Below are 23,399 nucleotides of genomic sequence, written 5' to 3' on the forward strand. Positions count from 1 at the left end.
AAATAAGAGCTCCCCCATCTCGCTCGCCTCCTCGCCCAACCCGGCTCCCCCAGCCTCCCAGTGGTCTGACTCGGTAAGGCGCCCGGCCGGCTAGCGGGAGGCTGGTTGGCCGGGGGGCGGGGTGGGGGTTTCTCTCCCTCCCTCCACCCCATTCCCAAGGACTGGGCAGGAGACGTGCTAACAACATCTCAGGCTGGGGAGAGGTTTGACAAGCCTACCTGCCTATCTACACTGATTGGAAGCAGTGGGAGTTGCCTAGACCTCCCCACCCCACAGCGCGCACACACACACACACACACACACACTCCACTAAGTCCCCTCTTCATCGTACCCACCCACATTCATCATGCGCTGAACATCTCTTTATTCACTTTATTCATCGCTCTTTCCTAGTAGACCATGAGGTCCTTGAGGATGAGGACTGAATTTTTTCATCTCAATCCTCAGCAGAGTGCAATGTGGATACTAATAAAGTATTTGTGAAAATGAAACCTTTGTTTTCCTAAAAGAATTCTATCCCAAAGTGCTATGCAAAAACACCCAAGACCTTACAGGAGAATAGATCCAATGAAAAAGAAGTAAAGGGCTTTAAAAAAGCATTTCACATATGTTATATCAAGGTTTGCCACAAACCTGTGAGAAATGTTATGGCCCCCGCACACTGATGAGGACACCAAGGCTTGCATTAGTTAAGGACTTCCTCAGGGTTACACTGATAGAAAGTGGCAAGCCAAGGACTAGAGTTTGGGTCTCTTTATCCCAGGGCACTTTCCCTGGATCCCACTGTACCCAAGCACCCAGAATTAATACCAAGAAGGAATAAGCATGGACACTTCAGGAAGGAAGGACACTAGCAAGCCCCTTTGCTCATGCGATTTGATTCCTCTGAGCTCTCCCCTGCTCTTGACCTCCTACTCTTTTGACCACCTATTACATCTATGTCACCCAGCTGAGTACCTACTTGCATGTTTTATCTTCACTCTCCTGTGTGCATGTCGTTGCCCCAAAGATTCTTGAGGGCCCAGACCATGCCTTCCATGCCTCTACATAAACCCACAGCACTCAAGTGCTGGGTTCATAATAGGGATCCAGTAAAAACCTATATGCAGGCCAGGAAGCAACAGTTAGAACTGCACATGGAACAACAGACTGGTTCCAAATAGGAAAAGGAGTATGTCACCCTGCTTATTTAACTTCTATGCAGAGTACATCATGAGAAGCGCTGGGCTGGAAGAAGCACAAGCTGGAATCAAGATTGCCGGGAGAAATATCAATAACCTCAGATATGCAGGGGGACACCACCCTTATGGCAGAAAGTGAAGAGGAACTAAAAAGCCTTTTGGTGAAAGTGAAAGAGGAGAGTGAAAAAGTTGGCTTAAAGCTCAACATTCAGAAAACGAAGATCATGGCATCTGGTCCCATCGCTTCATGGGAAATAGATGGGGAAACAGTGGAAACAGTGTCAGACTTTATTTTCCTGGGCTCCAAAAGCACTGCAATGGTGATTGCAGCCATGAAATTAAAAGACACTTACTCCTTGGAAGGAAAGTTATGACCAACCTAGATAGCATATTCAAAAGCAGAGACATTACTTTGCCAATAAAGGTCCGTCTAGTCAAAGCTATGGTTTTGCCAGTGGTCATGTATGGATGTGAGAGTTGGACTGTGAAGAAAGCTGAGCGCCGAAGAATTGATGCTTTTGAACTGTGGTGTTGGAGAAGACTCTTGAGAGTCCCTTGGACTGCAAGGAGATCCAACCAGTCCATTCTGAAGGAGATCAGTCCTGGATGTTCATTGGAAGGACTGATGCTAAAGCTGAAACTCCAGTACTTTGGCCACCTCATGCGAAGAATTGACTCATTGGCAAAGACTCTGATGCTGGGAGGGATTGGGGCAGAAGGAGAAGGGGACGACAGAGGATGAGATGGCTGGATGGCATCACCGACTCGATGGACATGAGTTTGGCTGAACTCCGGGAGTTGGTGATGGACAGGGAGGCCTGGTGTGCTGCAATTCATGGGGTCGCAAAGAGTCGGACACGACTGAGCGACTGAACTGTACTGAACTGACTGAAATACTCACTTGATGGGTTGATGGTACCTGGAGTTGAGCGCTGAGCAAGGTCTGGGGAGGCACAGGTAGAAAAGGGGGAGAAACCCTGAGAGAAGATAACATTCCCTGTGGGTGCCTAACATTGACATTTACAAAGCATTTTCATACACATTATCTCTTGATCCTGCTTTGAGCCAATCAACAAAACTTTGACAAGTATCTATTATCTGCTATGCTAAGATCAAGCTGGGTCAGGGATTGAATCATCACAGCTCTATGAGGTAGGTATTATTCTCACTTAAACAAAAAGAAAACTAAAGCCCAGAGAGGCTCAGCTCTGGTATAAAAGATCTCAGAGCCTAGGATGGTACCTGACCCATAGAAGTAGGGTTTCATCTCCTCTCCCCTCTCTAGGTCCTGAGGGTATAAGATGAGCCACAAGACAAGAAGGTTATTTCTCAAAGAAGATTTGCTTGTTAGAAGGAAGGGTCCATTCAATTACTTGGGTCAGTTTCCCATTTACATACATGACAAGACACACGGGTTGATTATCTATTTGGCACCATGTGGGTTCATAGCAGGTCCAGAAAACAATGTTTGTAGCAGGGAATGATGGCCATGTTGCAAGGGGTCAGTTAATTGTGGCACACTGTAAGTTCCAGTGTATTCGGCATGTCCGTGGAGGTGCCATGTAGAGCACTCCCTTGGGTGGGGCTGTGACTCATTGCCCCAGCGTAGGTTCCAGGTTGGGATGCGGAGCCCCAGCTCTGGGCAGCCACGAGTTCTGGGTGGAACCCTGGAGAGAGCGAGGAGGAGAGGAGAGAGGCCGGTGGCCCATTGCTGGAATAGAGTGGCTCCCTCTACTGGCAAGTTCGGGGAATCACCGTTTGTTTTCCCATATCTCTGTGTCACTATGTCACGAGGAGTGTCACAGGTGTGTCAGCGAGTGTCGGTGGAAGTTCGGGCACGGGTATCGTTGTGTGAGAGTGCCTGTTCCTGGTGCAGTGTGGGTGAGCCAGCGTTATGCGGGTCTGTTTCTGGAACCACAACGTGTACACACAACAACATTTTGTAATGCAATTAACTTTTGGGGTGGGGGTAGTGGGTGGGCGGTGTTAGGGCTATTGATTATTTGAGATTTCTACCTGGGATGACGAGGATGAAAGGACCCTCCAGCTGGTACTCATCGCCGATCTCGGGCAGATGGGAGGAATTCTGAACTGGGGAACAGTTCCTGGGAAGGGACTCTATCCCCTAAGCTACAAAAAATCCAAGAAAGGGTTAACTTTGAACCCCCACAGTGACTTCAATCATTGGCTCAGAGCACTGTCAGTCAGCTTCCTGGGGCGGGGCTTGTGGGGGCCGCCTTCAGACTGCCCAGCGCCCCTCACTTGCCCCTAGACCCCCAACTTGGTTTCACCTCTGGGCTGCAGTCACACCCCCCACCTTGATGAAGACACCTTCCTGAGCCCTGGAGAAGGAGCGGATCTGGGCATCCTGGCTTCTCCACTCACTCCAGCTGCCTGGCTTCCTGATAGATGGTGATTATTATATAATAGACCTGCTGGACAGAGCCGTGCCAGAGCTCGGAACACTTTGCCCCTCCTCGAAGCCTGCCCCAGGGCCTGGCACCAGCAGCACAGGGCCCGCCGCCCAGCTCCACCGGCGCCCCCGGCACCGCCTCCACTCCGGGGCGGGAGACCCCTGGGCCGCCCTCCCCGGTGGCCTTTGGGGCCACGTCCTGGGACGGGGCGGGCGCCAGGCTGGGAGTCCGGCGGGCGCCCAGCAGGTCTCAGGGTTGGCCTGAGGAGTACGGTGTTACCAGCGCCTCTCCAGAATTGTGGGACCCACTTGGCCCCTTCCAACCTGAACTTGGAACTTGGGAGCCAATAGAGGTGGGGATTGGGGGCGTAGGGACCAGGGTCGGATTGGGGGAGTTTGGAAAACGTGCGGGGGCAGGGAGAGGGAGGCTGGGAAAGGGGGCGACAGGGGCAGTGGGGGAGGGACTCTTATCCTGACAGGGCTCCCTCCTTCCCCGACTGGAGGGTTTGGAAAAACTGAGCAGGCAGCCAAGGCTTGGCTGGAAATTCTGCAGCCCACCCTCCTGGGGACACAAAGCTGGAGGGCGGAGGCAGGGCGGCGGGGGAGAGAGCACGACCCCGGGGAGGGCAGGGCCTCTTTTGGGGCTGGGGGCCTAGGGGCCAGGTCCCTGGGGAGGGGGTTCCTGGCGCTGTCTCCCTGCAGTCTGCTTACCCTTGTCCTCTACCCCCTCCTTCCCCCCTTCCTCCCCCTCCCTGGCTCCAGTCTTTGCAGATTGCAGGCAGACTTAACTCCTTGAGCGCCAGCCCGGTGGACTCCTAGGTGGTGACGCTTGTGAGAGAGGGCAAGAGGGAGGGACTCCAGACCCCACTCCCACCCACGGCTTAACACCTTGTGGCCCAGAACGCAGTCTCTGGAACTCGGTCTTGTCAGAGCCCTGGAAAGCTGCCTAATCTTCGAAAAGCGACCCACAAAAACCGGCACCTGAGAGCTGCGTAACCCAGTCCGCTCTTCTGCCAAATCTTAACTGTCTTACCCTCCCCCGCCACCCTAACCCTCGGTGCCTCTTCCTCCTCCCTTTGGCCGCCCTCCCGCCGCCACCCCGACTAATTGCTGCAAAGAGCCCTGACTGATAGAAGGCTGCAGGGAACCCGGAAGTCTGGGTGCCGTGGTGGCCTCGGCGTTCTCATCCCGCCCGCGAGGCCCCGCACAGGTGACCGCAGCCCGGGGCCTCTTTGGATTCCAGAGGGCGCCTTCACCCATCTGCGGGGAGTAGCTACCCAACCGAGGCGGGGAATGCTAGCCTCCCCCAGCCCCAGCTAGGACAAGAGCCCGAGGAGCCGAAACCCTGACTTCACTTCCACCCTAGCCCCTCTCCTAAGCAGCACTTCCTCCGCCGTCAGATTTGCGCGCCCAGTTCGGGCAAGGAAGACTCTGCCTGAAGGCAGTGCCTCAGTCTAGGCAGGAAGGGGTTAACGGAGCTCCCAGGCGCCCTGTGAGAGCCAGGTGAGGCACCGCCCATCTTGGCCTTCAGGTGTGCCTGTGGGGAAGCGGAGGGACGCTGACCTCAGGGCTGCTCTTTTGCCCCCTGGTGGCTACACCTGGCTTAGCAGTCCCTGGCAAAAGATGCACTCAGGTGGGGATTGGTGGAAGGAAAACTTTGGAGACTGCTCGAGTACTCCTTCTGCAGGAGCAGCACCTTCGGAGAGACAGAGGATGCTCTGGGGAGGCTGGTGGAGCTTCCACAATCCCTGCCATGCCATCCTCACTTATCAGGCTGCCTCAGTAACTTCCAGATGTTTGCCCTAGGGACTCTACTTGTGGGTCCCAGGTGCCCAGACACCTGGAGGAGGATAGGAAAAAATAGAAGACACCCTATCCTGCCAGAATCTCAGCCTAATGAAGGGGGGCAGTAGAGGGAAGCTGTCCCTCATCTTCTTTTCTATGTCCCAGGCCTTCCCAGAACTCCCTGCAGTCTGCTTCCCTCCAGACCCCAGCAGCAAAAGCAGACCTCTAGCCAGGCTTCAACACTCCTATCAGCTACATGATTCCCCCATCAGTGTCCCTCCCCCAAGCTCAGTTGCCTTCAGATTTCTCCTCCATTAAGGAGGCCTCTTGATGGATTTGAGGTGCTGACAACCATTTCTTCCTATCGCAGGCAGGGCTAACACCTTTCCTCCCCTCTACCCAGAAACCCTCCCAGGTTAGCAAAGGCTGTGACCTTCAAGGGTTCCTTTCTCCATTTTTCCCCCTAATTGCCTCACTTCCTTCCCTCCCCCATTTCCCATTATCTTCTATCTAAGACTTCCTTTCCCATAAGCAGTTCACCCAACCAAGGACAATCCTGTTCTACTTGGAGGCTATGATACCTGACTCCTCCAGGAATCCTTCTCTGACATCTACTTATTTGTTCAAAAAATATCTATTGAGGACTTCCCTGGTGGTCCAGGGGTTAAGAATCTGAAGGCCAAGGCAGGGCACATGGGTTTTATTGCTTGTCGATCCCTGGTCTGGGAAGATACTACATGCAGCGGAACAACTAAGCCCGTGCACCAACTCCTGAGCCAGTGCTCTTGAGCCCTTGCTCTGAAACAAGGGAAGCCCGCCCACCGCAACTAGCAGAGTAGCCCCTGCTCACCAGCCAACATGCGCAGTGGCAAAGACGCAGGCCAGATAAAAATAAAAATGAATTTTAAAAATAAATAAATATTTTTTTAAAAAAGAGAGAGATCGCCAAGGCTACATTCCCCAACAATCCATTTCTATTAAGTTCTCCAAGTTCCAAAAGAAAGGAGACTAGCTGGAAAGCCAAGAGCATATGACCTTGGACTAGTCAGCCTCATCTCTGGACCTTAGTTTCTTCAAAAAACAAGGGAGTTGGATGCGCTTATCTCCAGGCTCTTTTTTATCAAGAAGATAGCAGTTAAATAGCAGGCTTAGTTTGTTCAGAGAAAAACAATCACGTGGCTCTGGCCAGCTTGGGAATAGAAGGCAGAGTTCATAATCCTAGGAAAGGCTGGTGGAGGCAGGGCCTAGAGAAAGCCACTTGAGTCACCTCCTACTCACTTACCAGGTTGCCTGGCAGTTGTGAGTCCTGGGAACATTTAATTCTTGTCATCAACTCAAAGCAAGAACCTTTCTGAGGTTGTGCTAGAAGGGGTGAGCCCTGGGGGACAGCACCCCCTAAATATCAATATAATGAAGCTGCATTAATTTGCTCTTCCCTCACTCAGGCATGTCCAACTCTTTGTGATCCCATGGACTGCAGGTTCCTCTGTCCATGGGGATTCTCCAGGCAAGAATACTGGAGTGGGTTGCCATTCCCTTCTCCAGGGGATCTTCTTGACCCAGGGATGGAACCTGCATCTCCTGTGTTTCCTGCATTGCAGGCAGATTCTTTACCATTTGAGCTACTAGGGAAGCCCATGTAGCACCACAGAGCTTTTATTTTGAAGAGATAGGATGTTCAGAGGTAAGGAAACTGAGGCAGAGGGTGGTAAAAGGACAGGCCTGAAATCACATGGCTGGTGAGTGACAGCTGGAAGGGGCGCCCGGGTCTCCTCACTCCCAGTCCAGACTCTTTCCACGACACCACTGCAGCACTTGCTTCCAACTTTCCATTGGACTTCTTCCTGCGTCTGGCTCATTTCCCTGTGAGGCCATAAGATCTGGGAAGGCAGGCTTGGCCTCCTTATCTGGACATCCCCCAGAGCCTGGTACATGGCTCTGAACAGAGGGAGGGGTACTCAGAACTCCCAGTCTCCCAGCCACCCTTTCCTCTCTCATCATGACCCTATTTACATGCACGTAGATTTCTGACTCAATCTAAAAAGGCATCCCAGGATTGTAGACAAAGCCTTGGGCCAGGCATATTCCCAGGCCTAAAATCTGCTCTGTGACTCTGAGCAAGTTGATTAACTTCCCTGGGCCTTGTTTTCACCATCTGTCGAGACCTATAGCAAATTCTAACTCCAGGAGCATTTGTAACTTGAAATCTCAGATTAGGATGTGTTTTTTAAAGCTATAACTCTGAAGTAGGGTAAAAGCTTAAACCTTTCTGCCTTTTCGGGCTTCCCCAGTGGCACAGATAGTAAAGAGTCTGCCTGCAATGCAGGAGACCTGGGTTGAATCCTTGGGTCAGGAAGATCCCCTGGAGAAGGAAATGGCAATCCACTCCAGTATTCTTGCCTGGAAAAATCCCATGGACGGAGGAGCCTGGAAGGCTACAGTCCATGGGGTCTCAAAGAGTCAGACACAACTGAGCAACTAACACTTTCAGTTCACTTTCTGCCTTTTTGCAGGACCCCATAACCCCAGGACTATGTCCGCTCTATCTGCAGAAACTAGGTGCTGCTTGATGCAGGCTCTGATACCTTGATACCATGCCAGGTTGTATGAAAGTGACAAATGTGTAGCCTGAGTGTATTCTGGGGTCCAAAATAGCGAGAATAATCTTGAAAAGGAATCACAGTTTTTACTTGTATCTCTTTTTTTTTCTTTTTTTAAATTTTTATTGGACTATAGTTGCTTTACAATGTTCTTTCAGTTTCTTCTGTGCCACTACAGGTAAAGAACTCACCTGCCAATGCAGGTTAGATGTAAGAGACTCCAGTTTGATCCCTGGGCCAGGAAGATCCCCTGGAGAAGGGCATGGCAACCCACTCCAGTGTTCTTGCCTGGAGAATCCCGTGGACAGAGGAGCCTGGCAAGTTGCAGTCCATGGTGTCCTGAAGAGTCGGACAGGACTGAAGCAACTTAGCACAGCACTGTACAGCAAAGTGAATCAGCTATATGTATACATATAGCCCCTCCCTTTTGGACTTCCTTCCCATTCAGGTAACCACAGAGCAGTATTTACTTTTATCTCTTGAAGGTGGTCCAGTTCTTAACCTACAGCACATCTTGTTCAAATTCCCTTTCCTCTTCTATTCTGCTAAACCTTGTTAAATTGCTCACTGCAAACCCAAAATCAGTCCCCTTCTCTGCCTCTCTCTGTTCTTTATATTCAAAAAGGTTTTCTGTCTCTTTCACCAGTCACCTTCTTTTTACTTTTTCCTAGAGTAGCTTAGCCTCTCAGGTTTCATTATTTCCTTTTTTCCTTCACCCATTACCCAGATTCTCCCTAACACACAAGAAAGTTACCTGTCTTCTGTCTCTCTAGTCTTATCTGTCACCTCCTATTCTCCCAGCTCTATGTTACAAAAGCCCTGAGCAGGCCACGACAAGATTTCCAACAACAAATGAGGGATAAAATTATCTCGGGGGTGAGGGGCTGCAGGGCAGAGGGAGTCTGAGAACAGTCATTGGTTAATAAGTTTTTATCCTGTAACAGATAATAAAGGCACCTGCCCTAAAGAAGCTTATAAAATGGGGACAACTAAAGAACAATAAAAGATGCTAAAGCATTAAAAGATGCGGGGTTGATGCAACCTGCACTGGTTTCGTCCTTTGGTCGACATGGAAGAGAAACAGGAAACTGACCTCAGGTACCAGGGAGCACAGAGGTGAGGGGTGCAGATGGAGCTGAAGCAGGAGGAATCACAGATCCTGGTGGGAAGGGGTCTCAAAGACCAACTGCTGCTGCTGCTGCTGCTAGGTCGCTTTAGTTGTGTCTGACCCTGTGCGACCCCATAGACGGCAGCCCACCAGGCTCTGCCATCCCTGGGATTCTCCAGGCAAGAACACTGGAGTGGGCTGCCATTTCCTTCTCCAATGCATTAAAGTGAAAAGTGAAAGTGAAGTCGCTCAGTCGTGCCAACTCTTCGAGACCCCATGGACTGCAGCCTACCAGGCTCCTCCATCCATGGGATTTTCCGGGCAAGAGGTACTGGAGTGGGTTGCCATTGCCTTCTCTGTCAAAGACCAACTACCTAACTCTAATTCTTGCTGATTCTCAACTCTCTGTTAACATCCCAAGCAAGCAGTATATCAGCATCTTGATGAATATCTCTAGTAATGGGACAGTCCGTTCCACTTACGAACATCTGTTTTTCCTTCCTTTGAGCTGAATTCTATCTCCTAGTGGTCTCTATTCATTAGTCCATGAATTACCTCCTGGCCCTTCATATATCTAAGCTTTAATGATTTCAGACTCTTCTTTTCTCTGGCCTAAACATTCCCAGTTCACTAATGTTATGCCCACAATGACACCTGGCCTGCTTAAAGTAAAGCAGGACTATCAATCCTCTCCTTTATTCCAAAAACTATACCTCTATTAATATGGCTTAAACTTGGATTCACTTTTGGTGACCATGTTACGATGATGACTCGGACTGAATTTACTAACCCCCCCGATTCTGTTTTACCTGAACTGCCTCTAAGACACGTGTAGTCTCTGTGTGTTGCTGAGATCTTACACAGATCTCTGATCATTTCATCTTGTTAGGTTTTCCTACCATCCTACGCATGGAGATGATATTTGGATCCTTACCCTGTCTTTCAAAGCGTTTACTATACCTTGAGGTTTATCTCTGTGAAATGTGATACTATATTTTCATATACACTATCTAAAAAATATTTAACAGGACAGAGATGAAAGCAAGTCCTAAAGCAAACAAATGTTCCTGGTTGATACCAGTCCATGTCATACTGAGAAGCAGCAAGATCCAGGGTCTTGTAGGTGGAATGGGTCAGATCATAATGAACCTCACAAGCCTAATAGAAGATTAAGAAAGTCAGAAGGCTCAGAACCACAACAGAGTTTTTGAGTAGAAGAGTGACATGGAAGCAGACTATAGGTATAGCAACAGAATAAAACACTAACTGTGGAACTCCACAGATCTGGACTTGAGTCCTAGCCTTATTGCTTACTAGCTGTAGAACTTGGACAAATTAACCACTCTGAGCATCAATTCCTTCTTCTGTAAAATGATACCTACTTTATAGTTTAGGGTGAAGATTAAATTAAATGACATATATGAAGAGCCTAATACATAATGGGTGTTCAATAAATCAGGCTTTCCCAGATGGCTCAGTGGTAAAGAATTCACCTGCCAACGTAGGAGACGTCGGTTTGGTCCCTGGGTAGGGAAGATCCCCTAGAAAATGGCAATCCATTCCAGTATTCTTGCTGGGAAATCCTATGGACAGAGGAGCCTGGCAGGCTACAGTCCATGAGGTCGCAAAGAGTCAGACATAACTGAGCACGCACACTCAAATCAGGTAGACAAAAAAAGGAGAGAAGAAAGTCATGTTTCAGATGGGTTTGGTTTCTAAGAGGAGACTATCTTTCTAGGAGGCCCAGGAGAGAATGAGGCTCTAGGGAGAGCCCCAAATGACTCACTGGGCACTTGGTCTCAGGTCATCTAGATGAAAGGGTACAGGGATAGAAGCAGATTCTCCTCTTACAAAGAATTGATACCTCTTGAACTCTAGTTACATATGGAGGATGGCAGAGAGAGAGGACTCACAGGTAGCACCAATGTTTTTACACTGGGTGGTGATGAGGAAGTACTGTAAGGAGGGGTGATGGTGTTCAGAAGACAGGTTCATGGTTAGAGTTGTTGAATCAAGCATGATGAGATGTATACCCTGGTTCTGACCCCGAGGATGTAAGAGACTTGAGTAAAGCCTGGAGAGAAGTCAGAGCCAGATTCATGTATTTGGGACACACCCCATGCCAGTGGGTGTTGTAGGCATGGCGTGAGGTCTCTGAGGGTGAGTTGGGAAGTGAACCAAGAACTGTGCCATGCAGGACCTCCCAGAGCCACACTGATTCTGTTTGGGACTGAAGAAACTGTCTGATCCCGTGCCCCTACTCCCATTTCCTGCCCCCTGGTCAGAATTGAATAGAGAGGAGACCTTCCATCCACCTTCGCATCACTGACCTCTGTCCAGAGCCCACGGGAACCCAAACTGTGTCCCTCCACAACCCTCTGCTTTTCTACCCTGATGTCAGAAGGAATTCAAGCTCTTGTCCAGCCAATAGACTCTAGCTTGTTGCTATAATCCTGGACTTGAGAAGGAAAAGACAAAGGGGAAGGTGTAGACACAGGGGTAGGCAGGGACAAAGTGAGCTGCAAGAGAGAAACAGAAAAGCTGAAGGGTGGGGTGGGGGAGGTGGGGGAGTGGGGAAAGGTGAGCACCATGGGTACAGGAAAAGGCAGACTGATAGAAGAGAAAACAAGACTCAAGGAGGGGGGCAGAAAAAAAGATTTGCTGAGAAACTGATGAAGTGCAACTGAGAAAACTGTTGCCATGGTGATGGGTCCAGAGGAGGGAGTAGGAATATAAATTGGATTATGAGTTGGGGGAGTGAAGAGGGGGGGTTGCTCAAGATCCAGAGACAGTGTCCCCACCTCAGGCCCTCCCCACCAGACCTCCTTAATCCATAGGAATGCCTTTCTCAGAGGTCTTGTGTGGCCAGTGGGGAGGCCAGTGGGGAGCGAGGAGTGAAGGAGGGCCCCAGGCACCCCTCTACCCCGGGCTTCCTAGGCTCTTGGAGAGTTTGCTCCATAGACCCTAGTTTCTGTCATTCTAACTCTTCATCAGTGAAGAGAGGGTAGGGAACTTGTTTTAAGCACCTACTATGTGCCAAACACTGTGTTGGGCACCTCAGGCGTTGTTACATTACGTCTGCAGCACAGCCCTTGGAGGTAGATTTGATCGCCTCCACTGGTAGGCAGGAAACTTCGAACAAGGCCCCAGGCTGGCAAGCAGCAGCCAGAGTGGGGCACAGTGGAGCCTATCTCCTCCAAAGCCATTTCCTCCCTTCCTAGCCCTCTGCCTACCTTGTAGAACCTGTGTCGAGGTCCCTGGCTTTTCCTGCACCCCCTTCGGACTGGACGGGGCAGGATGGGCGCTGTTGGGGCTGGGGAGGGGAGGGGTAGATGAGTTAGGGGCTCTCATCCTGTTCTGAGAGATAGAGTTGGGGAAACCGGAGGAAAATACACCACAGCGGCCAGACTCTGGGCTCAGTGGGAGGCGCCGGGGTGCTCTGAGCTCGGGGCTGCGGGAGTCGGGAGGAAGGGCTGAGGTTGGGAGGACGGGCTGAGGCGGGGAGGACCGTGGGAGTGGGGGAAGCGCAGAGGCCAGACCATTTCCGGCAGTGCTGCGGGGGAACTCCAGTGCGGCCACGTGGGGAGCCGGGGAACCGGCGGTCTCGGTTTGCAAGTCTCTGAGCTAGTGAGCCAGAGGGACCGGGGGCTGGTATTTGACTGCAGGTCCCTGCAAGTGAAGTGCCTGGAGGGGGCGAAGCGGGGCGCGGCTTCCCTCCCCCTCCCTCGGGCTTCTGTACAAATAACAGTTTTGCAAAGGGCACCGTAGCTGATGCGCATATTAAACAGGGCCTGGGGAGGTGGGAGAAGGCCAAGTCTGGGGCTGTGGCCTGGGCAGTTCTGCCAAGACCACCCCTCCCCCTCAGGAGGGTGCCCTGGGATTCAAGGGGATTCTGGCCCTCTGGCCCACCTGGCTACCTTGAAACAACTCTCTCTGGGGGCTGGCTTGAGCCACACCCTAACCAGGAAGTGTGTGTGTGTGTGTGTGTGTGTGTGTATAATGTGTGTGTGCCTGTAATGGCTCCAGCTTGTCTCTGAGCTGGAGATCCCAGGTCCCTGCCCCCCACCCCTGTAGAGGAGGTTGAGGAGGGGGGCGGGGGCGGGGGTAAAGCTCCTTCCTCCTGAGGCCTGAGGGAAAGCTGATCTAGATCAACGCACTTCTGTTGCTTCATTTCACACCATCTCTTCCACAAGCCACCAACATCCAGGATGGCCCTCCTGACCCCACAGGTTCGAGACCCAAAAGGGTTTGGACTGAAGGAGGGTGGGGGGTAAGAAAAAGCCTCTTCGGTGTCCTCCTTCACACCAGCCCTCCCCAGACTGTCTGGTCAACTAGCCCTTTGCCGAGCCTCAGACCCAACTCCTCCCAGACCTGCCAGCCTTCAACACCCTCATGCCCAGCCCAGTCCCCCTCACTCAGGAGTACCCCTAGTCTGAAGCAGTCCCCATGACTCCTACTTGCCACATGCAAAGAGCACACGTCATGGCTCTTTATTTGCTGAGCACCAACTAGATGGGGAGCATGCCTCCTAGAAATGTTCTCCTTTCTGTACCTGGGATACCTCTCCTGGTTCTTCTCTTTTCCTTTTGGGAAGCTTCTCAGTCTCCTCAGTTGGCACTGAAGGTAAAGAATCCACCTGCCAATGCAGGAGACAAAAGAGACTCAGGTTCAGTCCCTGGGTCAGGAAGATTCCCCTGAGAAGGAAATGGCAACCCACTCCAGTATTCTTGCCTAGACAATCCCATGGACAGAGGAGCCTGGCGGGCTACAGTCCATAGGGTCGCCAAGAGTCGGACACATTTGAAGCTACGGAGCACGCGTGCACTCACGCACTCAATCTCCTTTGCAGGCTCCTCTGTTCCTCTGCCCATAGTATTGGTGTTCCCTAGTTTCTCTCCTTGACCTTGTCCTCTTACTTGGCACATCCTTCTCTCCAAGATTGCAGCTGTTACACCTGAGCCGACAACCCTCGGGGCTCCAGAAAACGCACCCGCCCACCTTCCATACACTCCACCTGGGTGTCCTCCAGCACCTCAACTCAGCAAGTTCAGTGATCTCCACCCCCTTTCCACAAATCTGCCCCTCCCACCCCGACGCATGCCCAGCTAGTGACGCTGCCATCCTCCACCCAGATGCCCCAGCCAGGACCTGGGAAGCATCATTAATTAACTCTGTTCTTCACCCCTCTCCACAGCCTTCCCAGCCCAACCATCACCCCCAAATCTCCTCTTCTATCATCTTTTGCCTGGAATCTTATCTCCACAGCATATCAGAGATGTCCAAAATATCTCCCAGCTGTTCAGCCAACAAAATCTCTGTATTGCAGCAAAAGCCATCTTTATAAGATACAAATCTGATCATGATGCTCTCCAGGTTAAAACCTTTCAAGGGCTTCCTTTTAGCCTTAGGATAAAAATTAAAATTGCTTAGAACTTTCCTGGTGGTCCAGCGGTTGACAGTCCACCTGCAGTGCAGGAGACACGGGTTCAATCTCTGGTCCAGGAAGATTCCACATACTTTGGAGCACCTAAGCCCATGCACCATGACTACTGAACCCCAAGCACCCTAGGGCCAGAGTTCCACAAGAGAAACCACCGCAATGAGAAACCCATGCACCGCAACTGGAGGAGCCCCCATTCACCACAACTAGAGAGCCCACGTGCAACAATGAAGACCCAGCACAGCCAAAAATAAATCATATTTTAAAAAACTAAAATTGCTTAATGGGGCTTACAAAACTTTTTATCTGATCCCAGTTACTTCTCCAGTGACTCTCTCAAAATCCACTCTAACACACCCCCACCTTGCCCCCCACTGATGGGCCCATTCCCTAACTTTGGTCCCTAACAGCCTAGAACAATCTCCCCTCTCCACTCCTCCCCCACTGCCTTCACACTGCTAATTCCTACTCAACCTTCAGGTCTTCACTTAATCACCACTTCCTCTGGGAAGCCCTTTGGAACTGCCCAGGCCCCTTCTGTGAAGTGTCTCTCTGGCAAGTCACTTAAGTTCTCTGACCTTAGATTCCTCATTAATAAAATAAGGAGGGAGCCTTCCCTGGTGGTCCAGTGGTTAAGGTTCCCCGCTCCCAGTGCAGGGGGCTCTGGTTCAACCCCTGGTTGGGGAACTAGATTTCATATGCCACAGCTAAGAGTTTGCATGCCACAAATAAAAGATTCCTCATGATGCAAGTAAGACAAGGCACAGCCATATATATAAATATTTTTTAACTATTATAAAAAATAAAATAAGGACAATAATTAATAGAGGTTGTCATGAGGATAAACAAGAAAATAAACATAATGGATTAGTACAGTGCCTGGCATGTTGTAAGTACTCAATAAATAATAGCTGTTATTGTTACATCTTCCACTAAAACCCTGATACAGTGAGTAGTGGCCTCTTCAGTATCTCCCACTGGGCCATAATTTAAGGGAGCACAATGTCTTGTTCACCTCTGAATGTCCAGCACTTAGCACAGTGACTGATGCAAAGGCATTTAATAAACATTTATTGAATAAATTAATTCGGGCCATCATTATTTCTTGTATGGATTAGCTCTCCTTCAGCCTAAGGAGAAGCTTAATTACCCCACAATCAAGCCTCCACCTACTCTTTCAGTAATTTTTCTACAACTAGAATGAATTATGCGACTTCCCTGCTCAAACCCTGCTGGAGGCTCCTGCTGTCTGTGGAAGTGGCAGGGCAGTTGCTCCTTCACCTCTGCACCCACTCCTTCCACTGCAAACCCTCCTGCCTAGGATCCCACCCACTGGCTGCACTGAACCCCTAGAAGCAACCCCTGGAAGGGTTGCTTCCACACCCTCCAGCCTTTCTGCCCCAGCCTCAAATACCTTTCCAACATCCTGTGTCCCAGATGACACAACCTGGGGACCCCAGGGCAAAGCTGGCCTCGGAGGTATATATTGTTTGGCTCACAAAATGCATTTTCCTAATATATACGTAGTTTAAAATTTAAAAATATGATCATTTTACAAAAAAATTCAGATTTATGGCTTCTCCTGAAAAAGCGCGGAGGCGTTACCATACTATGTTCCCCCTTCCCCAGAGCAACTCTTTCAGTAGACAGAGTTCGTATTGCTACACTCTCTCCGGTTGGCCCCAGTCTCACCCACCTGGTTTTACTACTTCTGTTATCTGCCTGGACCCTGGAGACACCGGGTCTGCAGCCCCTGCCAGCCTCACAACACTTTGATCCCATCCAGCTGCAGTGAAGACCTTGGCTCTGTCTCCTCAGCCGCCACCTAGTCCCGCCTCAGCCCCACGTCACCTCCTGCCACGTCCACGAAGCCCTGCTCCTTCGCCTCTCCCACGCCTTGTTCTACCTTGACCTCACTGAACACCCGATCCTTCCATCCTCTTTCCTGTCCTATCTATTGCTCCTTCTTGAAACCAGCCTAGATCTTTTCTCCATCCCGCCACTCTTGCCAATACCCTCAACTTTCCATGCCTTGAAAACCCTAACCCTGAGTCACCACAACCAGACAGTTTTATCATTTCTACATTCCAGCTGTTGAGTAATTTGAAAAACTCCCAACATGTCAAGGTCTGTATGATGGTTAATTGTATGTGTCAACCAGGCTGGGCCATGTTGCCCAGATATTTGGTCAAGCCATTATTCTGGATATTTCTGTGATGGTGTTTTTTGGATGAGATTAACATTTAAATTCGGAGAAGGCAATGGCACCCCACTCCAGTACTTTGGCCTGGAAAATCCCATGGATGGAGAAGCCTGGTAGGCTGCAGTCCATGGGGTCGCTAAAGTTGGACACGACTGAACGACTTCACTTTCACTTTTCACTTTCATGCATTGGAGAAGGAAATGGCAACCCACCCCAGTGTTCTTGCTTGGAGAATCCCAGGGACGGGGAAGCCTGGTGGGCTGCCGTCTATGGGGTTGCACAGAGTCGGACACGACTGACGCGACTTAGCAGCAGCAGCAGCAGCAACATTTAAATTAGTGGACTTTGAGTAAAGTAGATTCTCTCACAATATGGGTGAAGGTTGAAGGTTCTAATGTAGCAAAGGTGACCTCCACCCTCTCCCCACTAGAAGGAAGGAATTCTGCCAACAAGACTCCCTTTGGACTCCAAAATTGCAACTCTTTTCCTGAGTCTCCAACCTGCCCGCCTCTCCCATCAGATTTTGAACTTGCCAAGGCTCCACAACTTCATGAGCCAATTCCTTAAAATAAATCTGTCTATATATACACATCCTGTTGGTTCTGTTTCTCTGGAGAACCCTGACTAACACAGTCCGTGGCCCTGAAGACCAGTGGTCCCCACTCTCAGCTGTCCGTCTCCTCCAAACACAGTCTTCCTCAGGGTTCTTGGTAGCTGTGTCTTCCTCTCCCCCAACAGCTCTTCAGGCCCCAAACCTCCCTCCCCAGTGAGCTTTCTACTTTCCAGGGAAAGCAGAGATATTCAGGAGGGAGCTCCCTTAGCTTTCTTCTTTCATCTCCCAGCCTTCCCCAACCCATTTCTCCCCACCCCTGCACCCCCCCCACCGCCCCCGCCAAAGGTATAAGATTTCTCTGCACCATTGCTCCTATTCTCTTCTCTGCTGGAAAGTGTCGTTCCTACCGCCACAGGCTAATACCTCCACTTCTGAGTGCCATCTTCTCTCCCTCCTCCAGGACCCTCCCCATAAATTATACCTTCCGTTCTCTTTATCTTTAGTTTATGTTTTAAACATGCTTTATTCTACTTTATTAAAAAATTTTTTTTGGCTGCATGGCAAGGCACAGCACGGCACAATAATGTGAGATCTTATTTCCCCAACCAGGTATCAAACCTGCGCCCCTTGTATTGGAAGCATGAAGTCTTAACCACTGGGCCACCAGGGAATTCCCTCTTCAACTTTAAAAACAAAACAGAAGAGATTGTTCCCTCCGGGTTGTACCCACAATTCCCTCTGGTTATCTGTCTCCTTCCCTTTGCAGCCAAGTTTCTTCAGAGAGGTCTACACAGTTCTAACTCCACCTACTCCCAATTATCCCTGAACTCTTCCTATCTGGCTGCTGCCCCGCTCTGAAGGACACACAACACCCCTCAAGATGCTAGGCCTAGGGGCATTTTTTAAAAAAATATTTATTTATTTGGGTCTGCTGGGTTTTAGATGTAACAGTCGGGATCTCTAGGTGCAGTATGTAGGATCTACTTCCCTGACCAGGGATGGAACTCAGGCCCCCTGCCTTGGGAGCATAGAGTCTTAGCCACTGGACCCCCAGGGAAGTCCCCCAGGGACATTTTTGAGTCCTGGACTCCAATCCTGACCTTCATACCGTCTGACACTTCCTTTGCAAAACCATCCATCCACTTTCTCCCGGTTCTTCTCCTAAAGCTCGTTCTTCCTTCCTCGGCTCCTCTCACTCCATCTGTCCTTTAGACACTGGGTTCCCAAGTATTCTGTACTTGGCTTTCTTATCCTTCCCTTCCACCACTGTCTTCCAGGACTCTTCCACATTTCTGATTTTTAAAAATTGTTTATTTTTTATTGTGTGGCGGTGCTGTGGGCTTTCTCTAGTTGTGGCCAGTAAGGGCTAATCTTTGTTGCAGTGCAAGAGCTTCTCACTGCGGTGGCTTCTCTTGTCGTAGGGCACAGGCTCCAGGGCATGTAGGCTTCAGTAGTTGTGGCTCACGAGCTTAGTTGCCCCTTGGCATGTGGAATCTTCCTGGATCAGGGAAGTATCCCTTGCATTGCAAGGCAGATTCTTAACCATTGGACCACCAGGGAAGTCCTTACATTTATGATGTTAGCCATTGTCCACCTTCCCTTTCTTCATCCCAGACTTTTCTCCTGTGTTCCAGACTTTTCTCCTGTGTTCCAGACTTACATACTTTCACTTCACGTCACTTCACATGAAAACATCGCTGTCATCTGACTTGCCCAAGATATTGGTGAAAAAAGTGAAAGTGTTAGTCACTTAGTCATGTCTGACTCTTTGTGATCCCATGGACTGTAGCCTACCAGGCTCCTCTGTCCGTGGCATTCTCCAGGAAAGAATGTTATCAATTCTTGCATAGCAGCTAATCTCCAAATTTAGTGGCTTATAAAAACGAACATTTACTGAGAATCAGGAATCTGAGTAAGACTTAGCCGGTTGTCTCGTGAAGTTTCAGTGAAGGTGTCAGCCTGGGCCACAGTCACCTGGAGGACTGACTGGGTCCGGAGGATCTGTCTCCAAGCTCACCCATTCACATGGCTGTCGGTTGGAGGCCTCAGTTTCTCCTTGGATCTTGGCTGCTGCTGCTGCTGCTAAGTCGCTTCAGTCGTGTCCGACTCTGTGCAACCCCATAGACGGCAGCCCACCAGGCTCCCCCGTCCCTGGGATTCTCCAGGCAAGCACACTGAAGTGGGTTGCCATTTCCTTCTCCAATGCATGAAAGTGAAAAGTGAAAGTGAAGTTGCTCAGTTGTGTCTGACTCTTAGCCACCCCATGGACTGCAGCCCACCAGGCTCCTCTGTCCATGGGATTTTCCAGGCAAGAGTACTGGAGTGGGCTGCCATTGCTTGGTCCCTGCCACGTGGACCTCCCCATGGAGGTGCTCCCATATCCTCCAGAGTGAGCAGTCCATTAGAGCAAGGGGGCAGGTGCAATGCCTTTTAGGACGGAGCCTCAGGAGTGACCTACTGTCGTTTCTGTCCTATTCTATTGGCCACATAGACCAACCCGGACACAATGAACCAGTCTCTTACCTGCCACCAATCCATTCCCCACACTGTTTCCAGGAAGATCTTTAAACAAGTAAAACTCTTCACAGGCTTCCTGTTTTCTTCAGCAAAAAAATCAGGCTCCTGGCTTCCTTGGTGGTCTAGTGGTTAAGAATCCACTTGCCAATGCAGAGGACATGGGTTTGATCCCTGGTCAGAGATGATTCCATGCCACGGAGCAACTAAGCGTGTGCAGCACAACCACTGAGCCATCACTCTAGAACCTGTGCTGCACAAGAGAAGCCACGGCAATGAGAAGCCTGCGCGCCACAACTGCAGAGTAGCCCCTGCTCGCCGCACTAGAGAAAGTCTGCAAGCAGCAACAAAGATCCAGTACAGCCAAAAGTAAATAAATCTAAAAAAAAAAAAAAGCCAGGCTCCTTAGCATAGCTTACAAAGCCATTGGTGGCCTAACCGATGGCTAGAGCTCTCACCATGTTCATCCTTGAATACGTCTTTCTAGCCAAGATGTATTGTTCACAGTTCCAGGAGGTGTCAGGATAATTCACATCTTTGAGTCTTTTCATGTACTGTTCTCTTTTTTTGGAATATCCCTTTCCACTTAGGAAGGCTAACTCAGCAACTCTCCAAAAATCAGCAACTTGAGAGCAGGAGTTGTGTCTTGTCATCTCTGTATTTCATTACCTAGTGTAATACCCACCACAGAGATGTTGTTCAACAAATATTTATTGAATGAATAAGTGTGTGAGCAGGCTGTTCCCTCGTGCCTGGTACCCCTTCAGTACATGTGTTATAGCTGATCCACCACAGTCACTCACCCCCTACCCTGATCCCAGACTACCTTTCCTGACCAGCCATCTCCTTTGCATCAATGCGTGCATGCTCAGTCCCTCAATCATGTCCAGCTCTTCGCAATCCCATGGACTGTAGCCCACCAGGCTCCTCTGTCCATGGGATTTCTCAGGCAAGAACAATGGAGCAGGCTGCCATTTCCTCCTCCAGGGAATCTTACTGATCCAGCAATTGAACCCACATCTCCTGCATTGGCAGGCGGATTCTTCACCACTTAGCCACCAGGGAAGCCCTTACATCAATGACATGGTTGGAAAAGCAAATTCTGAATTCTATCCCACCTCATTTTTTGCTCACTCTGAGACCTTCAGAATGTTATTTATTGCCTCTGAGCCTCTAGTCTTCTTTTGCACCAAGGGTTAATAAAAAAGAGAGGATAAGATAAATTACTTAAATTAATATTTATTGAACCAGATACAGTGCTAGGCACTCTTAAATAAATTATCTTGAGTGATAGTCATAGTATCCTGATGAGACAGATTTTATACCCTTTCTACGGAAGAGAAAACTGCAGCTCAGAGTAGTTAGGTAGTTAACTTGGTCAAGGTCAGAAAGCTGAAAGATTTGAGGGAAGTCGTTGTGCCATGGGCAATATTAGAAAAAAATAATAAAGACGCATCCAGTTGCATTCTACCATTGAACAACTGAGATTTTCTGACTCTCACAGCCTTTTCCAGCCTCATATCTCAAGGACAGATGCTCTACCATTCATCACTGGACCAACATTTGGTGAGCACTGCATCTGACCTCTAGATCCAAGTTGCCAGGGTTTCCCCCAGTCTGCTACTATAGATTCTGACAATGGTCTCTACATTCCTGTTGCACCTTTATTTTTAAAGCATTTTTACATCTGCCATATGTTGCTAGACAAATGGTAAGGAAAGAGTCTTTCCATTTTCTAGGTGAGAAAATTGAGGTTCAAAGTGACTCACCTAAAGTTCCATGGCAGTGCCCATCAGAGGTTGACATGCCCACAAAACCAAGTGGCCGTGCTCCTCTAAGTGACTAAGACTGGCATTGCCAAAGGAGAAACAAAAGTATAATATATCAGGCAGACCTGGGTTCTGATCCAAGCTCTTTTGGTTGCAAAACTACCATAGTTCAATTTAAGAAGAATGAAAGAAAGGAGGGAGGGAGGGAGGGAAGAAGGAAGCAATGAAGGGAGAAAGAGAGGAAGAAAGAAAGAACCACAGTTTAGAAAGAGTAGGTCTGTTTCAGGAGCTAATCTTTGGAGCAGAATAGAACAATCAGGAACTCCTCGAGGGCAAAAATTTATCTTACCTTCATATCCCTGGTGCCTAGCACAGTTCCAGGGACATAACTGGTATTTAATAACTATTTGCTATTTGGAAGGAAGGAGGCAAGGGAGGAAACTTGAGTGAGTTGAGAATCGAGAAACCAAGAGGGAGACAGCCTAGAAAGAGTGGGTCCAAGAGAGAGACTCCAGGCATTTGTGGCCCTGGCTCGATTTCTCCAAGCCATGAGGAAATCCTCCAGAGGAACAAGAGTGCTGTGGCTTTAAATGACTTCAGCGTTGTCAATGAATCTGCTCTGCTAAAAGAGTTATCCTCTTGCTCCTGTGCTTGTCCTCCCCCTCCTCTCAGCTCCCCAAACCCTTCTCCGCGGCTGTGATGGGATAATTAGATGCGAGAGCTCAGCACAGATGATGCTCCAGTTGCTTAGCAACTAATGGTTTCCATGGAGACCCCAAAGCACAGCCTCCAGAGCAGCCAGTGAGCAGCTCGGCAGGGCAGGGAGAAGACGCAACTCTCAGCTCCTCCAGAAACCTGGGGAGGGCCAAGGGTGGGGAAGGGGGGAGGACTGAAGGGAGAGAAAGGAGGGTTTAAAGGCACAGGCCCCTCTTATCCTTTTAAAATCTGGTCAGAGCTCTGTCCTCCCCTACCCAACTCTGTCCCACTCATAATTTCAGATGGAGATGGGAGCTTAGGAGTAGACACAACATGACCCAGTCTGCAATAAACCCAACCTCTTCTCCTTTCTGCTGCTGGTTTGTGACTGAGATGGGAAGTGATCTCTCCCAAGCCCAAGTGTAAACATCCTCCTGGCTGGGGATGGGATTTGAAGAGTACTAAGAAGATCCCTCACCCTGGAATTCCACCATTTAGTCTGTTCCCTCTCTCCAAAGTTCTCAATGTGCCAAAGATCCTCTTTCATTTTGCAGAATTATGATTGGATCTTATCTAAAAGGGAACAAAAGCCAAGGCGCAGGGAAAACAGAATTCATTTCTTCGCCCAAAGGCAGCCTCTGCTGGGAGACAGGGGAAAAACACCTGACCCTGATCTCCAGCAGAGGATCCAGAGTGTGTGTGTACGGGCGGGGGCGGAGAAGGAGGCCATACTGAGCACCTGGTGACTCGAGTGTGTGCCTCCCAGGCTAGCATCAATCAACCTTACCTGGAAGCTCGTTAGAAATGCAGAATTTCAGGCTTCACCTCAGACCCACTGAATCAGATACTGCATCTTAATAAGATCCCCGGTGATTCACATGCACATTCAATTTGGAGAAGTGCTGGTCTGAGGCCCTCCCACTCTCCGCTTTGGTCCAGGAATCTGGTCTTTATTGTCACCCCCTGCTCAAACCCCAGGACAGGAGCTGACCTTTTCACGGACACACCCTCACCAGCACCTCACTTCCCTGGTGGGACCCTGGCCCTCTTCTGGGACTGGGGGAGCCAGAGTGGCTCCAGGAGCAGAAAGACACACATAAATGCTCCCTGTGGAGATCTACGACCTCTCCTGACAAA

The 23,399-nt window shown here is 49.8% G+C and overlaps 2 long non-coding RNA genes across 5 annotated transcripts; one reads left to right on the top strand and one right to left on the bottom strand.

Annotated features, from left to right (window-relative positions):
- Window positions 1–2,967: 2,967 nt before the first annotated feature.
- On the bottom strand, window positions 2,968–4,621 carry LOC147357556 (uncharacterized). The gene is made up of 3 exons (XR_015141944.1): window positions 4,483–4,621; window positions 3,198–3,311; window positions 2,968–3,089 (listed from the first exon to the last, which is right to left on the bottom strand). It is a non-coding gene; the product is annotated as an uncharacterized LOC147357556 (long non-coding RNA).
- LOC147357557 (uncharacterized) lies at window positions 3,073–9,002 on the top strand. 4 transcript variants are annotated; one of them, XR_015141942.1, is made up of 3 exons: window positions 3,196–3,947; window positions 4,357–8,427; window positions 8,924–9,002. It is a non-coding gene; the product is annotated as an uncharacterized LOC147357557 (long non-coding RNA). The 4 variants fall into 4 exon arrangements; XR_015141940.1 differs by having other exon boundaries at window positions 3,073–3,947; window positions 4,357–9,002; XR_015141941.1 differs by having other exon boundaries at window positions 3,073–3,947; window positions 8,158–9,002.
- Window positions 9,003–23,399: the final 14,397 nt, after the last annotated feature.

Source organism: Bos grunniens, chromosome 15, assembly GCF_055505025.1.
Source record: "Bos grunniens cultivar Pamir isolate PY7600 chromosome 15, Bosgru_T2T1.0, whole genome shotgun sequence".
NCBI classification, from domain to species: domain Eukaryota; kingdom Metazoa; phylum Chordata; class Mammalia; order Artiodactyla; family Bovidae; genus Bos; species Bos grunniens.